The following is a 10,730-nucleotide window of genomic DNA, read 5'->3' as shown; positions in this document are numbered from 1 at the left end:
ACTATTCAAATACTCAGATAACTCATGCTGCAACAACTCTACCTGACTGGATAGTAAGCTCCCAAACAGGAATACTACTGCTCAATTATTAACAGTGATAGCTACTATAATAATAAGACTCCCTTCTGAAGAATCACCAATATTCATACTTTTAAAAAGATTTATTTATTTATTTGAAAGTCAGAGTTACAGAGAAAGAAAGAGAGAGACATATCTTCCATCTGCTGGTTCACTCCCCAAATGGCCACAATGGCCAGGGCAGGGCCAGGCCAAAGTCAGGAGCCAGGAGCTTCTTCCAGGTTTCCCACATGGGTGGGAGGGGCCCAAGCACTTGGGCCATCCTCCACTGCTTTCCCAGACCATTAGCAGGGAACCAGTTTGAACGTGGAGCTGCTGGAAGTTGAACCTGTGTCCATATGGGATGCCGGTGTTGGAGGCAGTGGCTTTATGCACTACACCACAACCCTAGACCCCAGTATTCATATTTTACAGAGAAGGCAATGGAGTCAGACAGTCAAGTAAACTATCCAAATTTCTACAGCTATCATTCAAAACAAATTAGCTAGGCTTTAGAACCCAAACTCTTAATCTTTGTTATGAGACTTCTAACCTGCAGAACTATAAGGTAAGTTTGTGCTGTTTTAAGTCACTGCATTTGTTCTCATGTATAACAGTAGTAGTAGAAAACTAATACAACTCTATTACTCCCACACCCATTAAAATCACAAGCATAACTCCCTGCACACTGTAAACTTTATAAAGCTATGAATGAATAAATGTACATTGAATTTATTACAACTATCAAAAAGTACTTAGGGCGGCAGATCTTTAGTGTAGCAAATGCAACAGCCCCAATCCACAGTTAGTGTCTGGATTTGATTCCTGATTCCAGCTCCTGGCTCTACCTTCCTGCCAATACAGACCCTGGGGTACAGTGATGGTAGCTCAAGTAATTGGGCCTTTGTCAACCATATGGGAGATCTGGTCGAGTTCCTGGCTCCTCATTCTACCCTGGCGGTAACAGGCATTGGGTGAGTAAACTAGACGATTCTCTGTCTCTCCCTTCCTCTCAAATAAACAATAAAACTTAAAAAAATAAGAAGGACCCAAGAAAGCAGAAAACTTCACAAAAAATAATTACTGTAAGAAAACACTATATCATCATGAATTTCAAAGAAGTGACAAAAGTACCTAAAGACAAGAATCAATAATTCTGGACCAGATTTTGCCTGGCAATGCAGTGTCACATGAGCAGGCCTCTTCATGAATCTGGGAATTAGCTTCTTGTGTTGAAGAATAAAGGAGTTGGGCCAGGTCATTTTGGACTTCTTTCTGGTTTAAGAATGATGTTGTACATACATTCCTCTTTCTTTATATTTGTTTGAATCAAATAATAATATGCCCCATTATTTCCTCTGAGACAACCAAAGTATATCATTGTGAGCAGTGCTAATAGTGAGATACATGATGAAACGCACATGGAATTGCTCAATGCTGACTTTAGAGAGTGTCATCTAACATAACCCTGAGGTTTCCTCCCTCCACATGAACTGATCCTTCTTAGTGGCTTCATATTCATCACAAAAACCAATCACACAAAACCACAAGGGCGTTGATCGTATTTCCTGAGTCTATGCATTTGTATAACCTCATTGTCTCTTCAGAGTGCACAAGATGAGAATTTCTCACATCTTTTTCTCTTCTGTAAATAATAAGCATCTGGATAATACCAAAGATATTGGTCTTCTGATGGCCAGCTCACTGGTTTACAATGTCTAACAGAATGTGTTTTTCTGTATTGTGTGCCCAACAGTTCTGTTACCATAAAATGTGAAGAGGATGTGCTGGAAAGGAGGAGGGGGACATGGGGAAGGGAGAAGAGAGAAGGAGTAGAGGCCATAGTTACAGGGGCTGAGAGAGAACCTGAAGCTACTGACTTTGTGTCCACAATTGAAAGAACCATTCACATTTTTGAGGACAGAACAACTTTAGCTAGAATTCCATTGCAATAAGGAAAAAAAATGAAAATTAGATGCACAGAAATGACAAGTAAAATCATTATGTGCAGAAGATTGGAGGGAGGCATGGTTGCAAATCTTTGGGCAGATGACATAATTTGGGAACAGTATAGATCTTTCACAGATAAAAAAGGTAGTTCATGATAAGAACATCAAGACAAAGCAAAACTCATTGCATCATGTGAAATTCTTTTCTCCCCAAACAGACTTCATCCAGTTTGGTAAACACAGCCAAGGAATTTCCTCTCTTAACATTATGCAGGGGTAAGGAGATGGGGGGGGGGGGTTGCAAAGAATAGAAAACTTTACTGGAGAAAGAATCATTGTTGTATGACTAGTCAGAAAAGGGAAGAAGCATAGCAGATTATGAGACAGATACCCTGGTTGCCAAGAGGCAGCAACCAAACCATACAGGCTGGAAAGAAAACGGAAAGACCAACAGGAAAAGAAAGTGAGGAAGACCCTTCTGAAGAGCAAGATGAACAGAAAGGAAAAAAGAAAATGAAAAGACTGGAAAGGAAACACAAAAACAAGAGGAGATGCAGGCCTCCATCCATCTGCACACTGGTGCACACAGCACAGTAAGGATTCGTCTTCACAAGTCTGATTCATCATTGCCTCCACTTTCCCTTTCACTTCTCTGCACAGAAGACTAGGAAACAAAAGGCTCTCCTTTAGCTCCAGCATGAGAAGGATGTACTACTTGATTTTCTGTCCTATCAAGAGTGCAAAAGATGTGGCCTCTGTGAAAGGTACTGTGATAAGGCAATGTAAAATGGGGGGCCCTGGAAGGAAACCAATGAAGTATGAGAAAAGGCAAATGATGCTGAACAACCAAAAGGCAGCTGACACCCACAGAGAATTGAGAATCTGAGCTAATCTCATTTTACATTGAGTTCTTTTTTTTTTTTTTTTTTTTTTTTTTTTTGGACAAGCAGAGTTAGACAGTGAGAGAGAGACAGAGAGAAAGGTCTTCCTTTCCATTGGTTCACCCCCAAAATGGCTGCTACGGCCAGTGCACTGTGCCCATCTGAAGCCAGGAGCCAGGTGCTTCCTCCTGGTCTCCCATGCGGGGGCAGGGCCCAAGCACTTGGGCCATTCTCCACTGCACTCCCGGGCCACAGCAGAGAGCTGGCCTGGAAGAGGGGCAGCCGGGACAGACTCCAGTGCCCCAACAGGGACTAGAACCTGGTGTGCCGGCGCCGCAGGCTGAGGTTTAGCCTAGTGAGCAGCAGCGCCGGCCTACATTGAGTTCTAACCACTCATCAGGAGAGCTGCTAAGTGGAGATGCTTTAAAAATGAAAAAAGAAAGAAACAAATATGCAAAATTTCATAAAGTTTTCTCCAAATTCATATGGATCAGAACTATAAACAAAATCTTAGTGTAGCTTTCTGATAACTGTGAACTTCTTCTGACAATAAAATCCCTACACTTATTGATTTCCAACCACTTAAACTTTCCATTAAAAATGTTGAGAATGGGCTTGTGCCAAGCCGGCCTCCCATATCAGAGTACCCGGGTTGACACCTGGCTATGGCTTCTGACTCCAGTTTCCTGCTAATGCACACTCTGGGAGACAGACATGATAGCTCAAGTGATTGGGCTCCCGCCATCCATATAGGAGGCCTGGATAGCTTCAGTCCTGCAAAGCCTACGCTACTGTGGACATGTGAGGGAGTGGACCAGCAGATGGGAGCTCTGTCTCCTTCTAAAATTTTTTGTAAAACGTAAAAACATTGAAAGCATTGCTTTGTCATCATTTGAATATCAACATGAGCTTTACCTTCCAACCAATTTGTAGCTTTTATATGTATATTTTCTTCAGGCATTATGTAGTTTCCCCTACTTCTTAAAGTATTAAGTACCCTATATTTCACCATCTACATACAAGTTGCTGCTTTTCTATACCATTTTCAAAAACACAAGTTTTTTTCCCCTCTTTGGCTCATTATTTACTGCATTCTTAATTATTTTTAGTCTTGAGAAAATGTCTTTCAATACTTTTTCTTCATAACAATGCAATTCCAGTCTCTCAGAATCTGTTATATCATACTTTTTTACATGTAAAATTATGTACAATTTTTATAAATTCATTTACAAATGACTAAATGACAAATTTTACTTATGCACATTTGCAGTCATATATGTAATCAATATTAACCTCATGCATAAATTTTTTCACACTCCACGCTACATGGATGGTGATTAACACATCAAAGTCTCATTCAAGGGTTTAAAACTAACTATAGGGTAGCTATGTGAAAAAAAGAAAAACAGGCTGCAGATCGACATATACAATATGAGCCTACAGAATTAATTTTTAAAAAATCATATACTGGCCGGCGCCGTGGCTCACTTGGTTAATACTCCTCCTGCAGTGCCTGCATCCCATATGGGTGCCGGGTTTTAGTCCCAGCTGCTCCTCTTCCAGTCCAGCTCTCTGCTGTGGCCCAGGAGTGCAGTGGAGGACGGCCCAGTGCTTGGGCCCTGCACCCGCATGGGAGACAGGAAGAAGCACCTGGCTCCTGGCTTCAGATTGGCACAGCGCCAGCCGTAGCAGCCATTTGGGGAGTGAACCAACGCAAGGAAGACCTTTCTCTCTCTGTGTGTGTGTCTCTCTCTCTGTCTATAACTCTGTCAAAAAAAATCATATACTTGTCCCTCTGTATCCAAGAATTTAATATTATTATTAAATCAAGCATAGATGTGGAGAGATATTTGAAATATAAAATTTAATTTAAAAAATGAAAAAATTTAAAACAATACAAATTCCACAGTGTTTTTAGTATATTAGGCATTTTAAGTAATGCAGAAATGATTTGAAGTTAAAGGAAAGATGTGTGTTGGTTGTACACAAATATAATGCCTTTTTATAAAACAGATGTGAGCACCTGGAAATTTTGGTATTTGTGGGGGTCCTGGAACTAATTCACCCATGAATCCAGAGGGGCTACTGTAATTACAGATGTACATGCTGTGGAGTCATCTGTTTTGTTGTGGTAACTGATGCTGAAATCCTAGAAACCACGCACATGTAGATATGTTTGCTGTGTGTAGTCACAGACCTAGACACAGATACTGGATCTGTGAACGCACGATGAGAGAGGAGCTCTGGTCTCTACAAGTGTCAGTGATCCATGCTGACGCAAGCTTTATCATTTTCTGTCTGTACCATGCGGAACAGGAAGCCTCCTTGGTCTTGGCAACAAGGGAAGAAATTTCATTCTTAATAAGATTCTTTGAGTGAACGGTAAAAACTCATTCTTACTATTTTATACACCACCCCAACAATGACACAACACTTGACTTCAGTTTACAGTATGTGGACTTAAGCTAGTCTCCTCCACCCTCTGAGCTGCGAGCAAACTGGGATTAGGAAGAGAACCTGGATATCCAGTTAGCAGGAAATGTGTCTGACACAATGTATAAAGATGTAAAACACAAATTAAAAGCTCCAGAATGAAAAATTTAAAAATGCAACGAGTGCTTTTGGGGAAGGGAGTGAGATTTGGGGGGAAAATGCAGACAAATTCCACCTTTTATATTACATAACTCCAATTTTTATGCATTATTAAAATGGAATGTAAAACCTCACATCTGTTGTGAAAGGAAAGAAGTGAGTTATTCTGAGATAATCCAGTTTGAGCAAAACTGGTAAATAACTGGTTAAAGGCACACAAAAGGGTTTCCATCAATGGCTCAGCATCAAGAATGGGCATCATTTCCAGGGATCAGCCAGGGCTCCCTATGATTTAGTAGCTGTTGTTTGATCAATGCCTGAAATGATGGAGTGGAGAGCTTGCTGATTAAGTTCACGGACAAAGCTACGTTAACTAAAACTTTGGGAGCCGTGATTAAGATTCAAACTGGCCTGTCAGAAGTGAGCTATGGCCAAGCTCAGGGTGTGAGTGTACTTGGGAGTGAAGAATGAATCTCTGAAGACTGCAAGGGTCAGACAAAGGTACTCAGTGCCTCCGAATTCGGTGTAAATCAGTCGCCGGAAGGATGTCTGCAACAAACGTGGCACCACGCAGGCAGTGCAGATGGTGAAGGAAGACAGGAGTGGAAAGAAAGGAGCACAGATGTACTCAGAGCCTGAAGTATATTCAAGATCATCAACCAAAGGGGAAAAAGTTATGGAATAGAGTGGGCTGCTTAGAAGGCCACGTGCTACAGTGGCTAATAAGGCAGACTTTGTCACCACCTTCATGGAGTTCACGGTCAAGGTCCTTTCATCCAGGCCTTCTCTCTCTTGGTCTCTGGCTTCACTGTTCGTAAGTCCTTGCTCTTCAAAGTGTGGTCCAGTCATCAGCACCTACAGACTCTCCTGGGAGCTTATTAGGAATGTAGAATCTGAGACACCCAACCCCAGATCTGTTAAGTCAGGACAGATTTTTAACAAGCCTTCCCTGGTGGTTTGTGTGCACAGTCAAGTGTGGACAGCACACATGCGTATGTATTTCCACCTCCTGCAGCCCACCCATCCTTTTAGAAGTGCCCCTTCCTAACATAGTAGTAACCTGGCCTTTGGTTTTGTCTAAAAATGGCTCAGCAAGAGCACTGAAAGAAATACGAGAGGCAAAACAGAAAGACACAAGAATGAAGAGGTGAGCAGAAAAGGGAAACGGAAAGAAAACGATTCGGGCAGGGAGAATTCCTGGTTGAGTTCAGGAAAATCTAGAGACAGGAAGGAGAGAGAGGTGGAGCACAGCTACAAGTAGGTATAAAGAGAGACTGGGAGAGGGGCTGGCGCTGTGGCACAGTAGGTTACTCTGCCTGTGGCACCAGCATCCCATATGGGCACCGGTTCTAGTTCTGGCTGCTCCTCTTCCCATCCAGCTCTCTACTATGGCCTGGGAAAGCAGCAGAAGATGGTCCAAGTGCTTGGGCCCCTACACCCACCTGGGAGACAGGAAGAAGCTCTTGGCTCCTGGCTCCTGGCTTCCGATCGACACAGCTCTGGCCATTGCAGCCATTTGGGGAGTGAACCAATGGAAGGAAGACTTTTCTCTCTGTGTCCCTCTCCTTCACTGTCTTTAACTCTACCCCTCAAATAAATAAATAAAATCTTTAAAAAAAAATAGAGAGACTGGGAGAGCAAATTTGAAAAAGCACATCTCCATGAGCTATCCTCTGATTTATAAAAGATTTAGATTTCTCTTTAACCACCTCTGGGTGTCACTACTGATGATACTTTCATGTGAAATCAGGTAACGTGGGATCACTATGCCCTCCCTCAACTTCATATGAGGGCTGTATTGAAGGCTTTCCTGGTCCTCTTCTAGGTAGGCAGGTAGGAAGGCTATAAAAATTCAAGATAATTACCATATATTCAGCTACCATTCTGTACCCATACAAAAAAAGAGGAAATTCTGTTTCCTGACTTTGCCATTTTTCTATTGACATTCACAGACATCTACACTGAATTACTCAATAACACTAAATGAGAGGTATATCTCCCAAGTTGCTATAATATGTGGCAGCAACCCTAAAGGGGGACCAGCAAGACAAGTCCTTGAAGCTGATTTTAGCTCTCTCTATGACTAATGTGAATGAAAAGAAATGAAAATCATCTCCAAATTGTAGAAGCCATCAAGCAAGAAGAATATGTGCCTGAGCTCTGGGTTCTGAGCTCAATGAGTTGCTTGGTCATCAATACCATTATTCTGTCTACGTCCATACCAGAGGGGTTAACTGTGGAGCTTAAATGAGTGAAGGTAACTGGGGGAAAGGGCATTCATAAAGCACTTGCAGAATCTAATAATTTCAGCTCTTGTTGCTGATCTATACAATTCTTGCTCATAAAAAAAAAAAATACAGGAGCCTGCTCTGTGATGCATCAGGTTAAGCCACCACCTGGGATTCTGGCATCCCATGTCAGAGTGCCAATTCAAGTCCCAGCTTCTCTGCTGCCAATTCAGCTTCCTGCTAATGTACCTGGAAAGCAGCAGATGACAGCTCAAGTACTTGACTCCTGCCACCCAAGTAGGAGAACTAGATGGAGTTCCAGGCTCCTTCTGATCTGGACCAGGCCTGGCTGCTGCTGTAACCATTTGGGGACTGAACCAGTTGATGGAAAAATCAATCTCTCTCTCTCTCTCTCTCTCTCTCTCACACACACACACACACACACACTCTCACTCTCCTCTCCCCTCTCCCCATTCTGCCATTCAAATACATAAACCTTTTTTTAAAACTGAAAGCAAAGTGATTGTCATGACACATCGTGAGTAGTTACTGAAGGTGAAGTAATGATTCTCACTGGAAACCAACTCTCCTAATATTTATTTCTTTAAGTTTGTAGATCAGGAAAAAAAATCAGAAAGAAACTCTTCCTGCCTCTTTTGCTAATTTTGGTCTTCGTTTCATTTGAACTCAAAACTGGGAGTTCTTGTGATAACAACATGAACAAAAAGAATTTGCTGTAAAGTAACCAGACTCTTTGAGGCTGTGTTGCCTACGTATGGTGACACACAGTCCTGTTTGATTTAGATAAATTATCACATTGTTAACTTCAGAACAACTTCAGAATTTCAAGGGACCAGGTGCCCTTTCTCTCTGAAGTGGTGTTTAATTAGTCCATGGACACACACACACACACACACACACACAAAGGATGGTGAGTTTAGAGCCAAAGTTCATCAAAATATGGTACATGTACTCAATTTTAAAGGAGTCATCTCTAATTGTCTGTGTGGATACCACCGAAGTCTTCTAGAGGGAGAGAGAGGCAATGATTTGAATGTGCTTTCCAAAGACTTTATCAAGGCAGCAATGTTTCAAGGGTTTCCCAGGCTGTAATAAAAACACAGTGAAGACAAGAAGTTGTGTTGGGTTGATGGCTGCTGTCTAAGCTCGTGGTGTAATCCTCCAAGCCACAGGGACCACATCTTTTAGTGCACTTTCAAGTCCTCAGGCCGTGCTCCAGGTCAGTGTGTTGTTTTGGCTTGTGGTACCAATATATGAACTCTAATTATAGTTAATACACTAATCCCAGGTACTGATCCCCAGTCCCTCAGCTGCCAAATCCATTGCAGAGACTGGCCAAAAGTCTAGGACAGTGAGTTTTAATATGCAATAAAATGCTGAGCAGAGCATGATGCTGTCCATCTCCTGCTTAAATGGCTTCTCAGGGCTCTTGCGATTAAGGTCACAATCCTCAGGATGGATTCCCATAAACCCTGGAGGCTCCCTTGCTCCATCTGCACTGCTTTTCCTTCAGCTGACTCATCTGCAGCCTTACAGGTTGTCTCAGGCTGTTTTCTGTTGCCATAACAGACTTGGTGATTTATAAAGAACAGAGGTTCACTTGGCTCTGGGTCCTAGACGCTGGGAGTCCAAGAGCATGGCGCTGGCATCTAGTGAGGACCTTCTGGCTGCATCATAACACGCAAAGAGCATCACGTGGCAAGACAGACCAGGTGTGCAAGCTCAGATTCTTTATCTACTTTATCTCCTTCTTACAAAGCCAATGCTGTCATGGGGGCCCCAGTCTTATGACCTCATCTAATCTTAATTTCTCCTCAAGCATCCCATAACCAAATATGACTAACATATCTTTTTTTTTTTTTTTTTTTTTTTTTGACAGGCAGAGTAGACAGTGAGAGAGAGAGACAGAGAGAAAGGTCTTCCTTTGCCGTTGGTTCACCCTCCAATGGCTGCCGCGGCCGGCGTACCGCACTGATCTGAAGCCAGGAGCCAGGTACTTTTCCTGGTCTCCCATGCAGGTGCAGGGCCCAAGGACTTGGGCCATCCTCCACTGTACTCCCTGGCCACAGCAGAGAGCTGGCCTGGAAGAGGGGCAACCGGGACAGAATCCGGCACCCCGACCGGGACTAGAACCCGGTGTGCCGGCGCCGCAAGGCAGAGGATTAGCCTAGTGAGCCGCGGCCCCGGACAAACATATCATGTTGAAAATTAAGTTTCTGACACCTAAACCCCAGCATGGTTTTTTCTCCATCACAGTCTTTCCTCAGATCACAACCCCTTGCCTGGTTCCTTTTTTAAATGTTTCCTTTATCTTCAAGTCAAGTCCTCAGGAGAAGCCCAGCTTCCACATTCAAACGAGGCAGCAAGTTCCCTGTATATGTGATCCCACAGGATCCTAACCTTTTCCACAAGAGCCTAAACCACAATGGCAGTGATGCTGCTTCACATACAAATTTTTTTGGTTTGTTTTTCTGGCTCTTCTCCTAGACTTTAAGCTCCATTTTCCAATTACTGTGTGTCTGGCACAAAGGCACTTAATAACATTTGTTAGCTGAATGAATAACTACAAAATGGAAAAAAGATTGGGGGTCAGCGCTGTGGCGCAGTGAGTTAATCCTCTGCCTGCAGCTCCTGCATCCCATATGGATGCCGGTTCTAGTCCTGTCTACTCTTCTAATCCAGCTCTCTGCTATGGCCTAGGAAAGCAGTAGAAGATGGCCCAAGAACTTGGGCCCCTGCATCCATCTGGGAGACCAGGAGGAAGTTCTTGGCTTCTGATCGGTGCAGCTCCGGCTGTTGCAGCCATTTGGGAAGTGAAGCAGCAGATGGAAGACCTTTCTGTCTCTCCCTCTGTAACGTTACCTCTCAAATAAATAAAATCTTTAAAAAAAAAAAAAAGGAAAGGAAAGAGATCAGATAGTTCCACATCTAAATGAATACTTTATGTGTGGTATACTTCTCACTGATATTGACATCTCTTGTTTTGAAATTGGCCTCTTCCA

The 10,730-nt window shown here is 42.8% G+C and overlaps 1 long non-coding RNA gene across 5 annotated transcripts in view; it reads left to right on the top strand.

Annotated features, from left to right (window-relative positions):
• Positions 1-10,730, top strand: part of LOC103349250 (uncharacterized) — a 603,064-nt gene that overhangs the window by 470,030 nt on the left and 122,304 nt on the right. The window lies entirely within an intron of this gene.

The sequence above is a fragment of the Oryctolagus cuniculus genome, chromosome 10 (assembly GCF_051225735.1).
Source record: "Oryctolagus cuniculus isolate XC-2025 breed Fujian yellow rabbit chromosome 10, ASM5122573v1, whole genome shotgun sequence".
Lineage (NCBI taxonomy): Eukaryota > Metazoa > Chordata > Mammalia > Lagomorpha > Leporidae > Oryctolagus > Oryctolagus cuniculus.
Note: the sequence above shows the minus strand (reverse complement) of the source record. Positions and strands in the feature narration are given on the sequence as shown.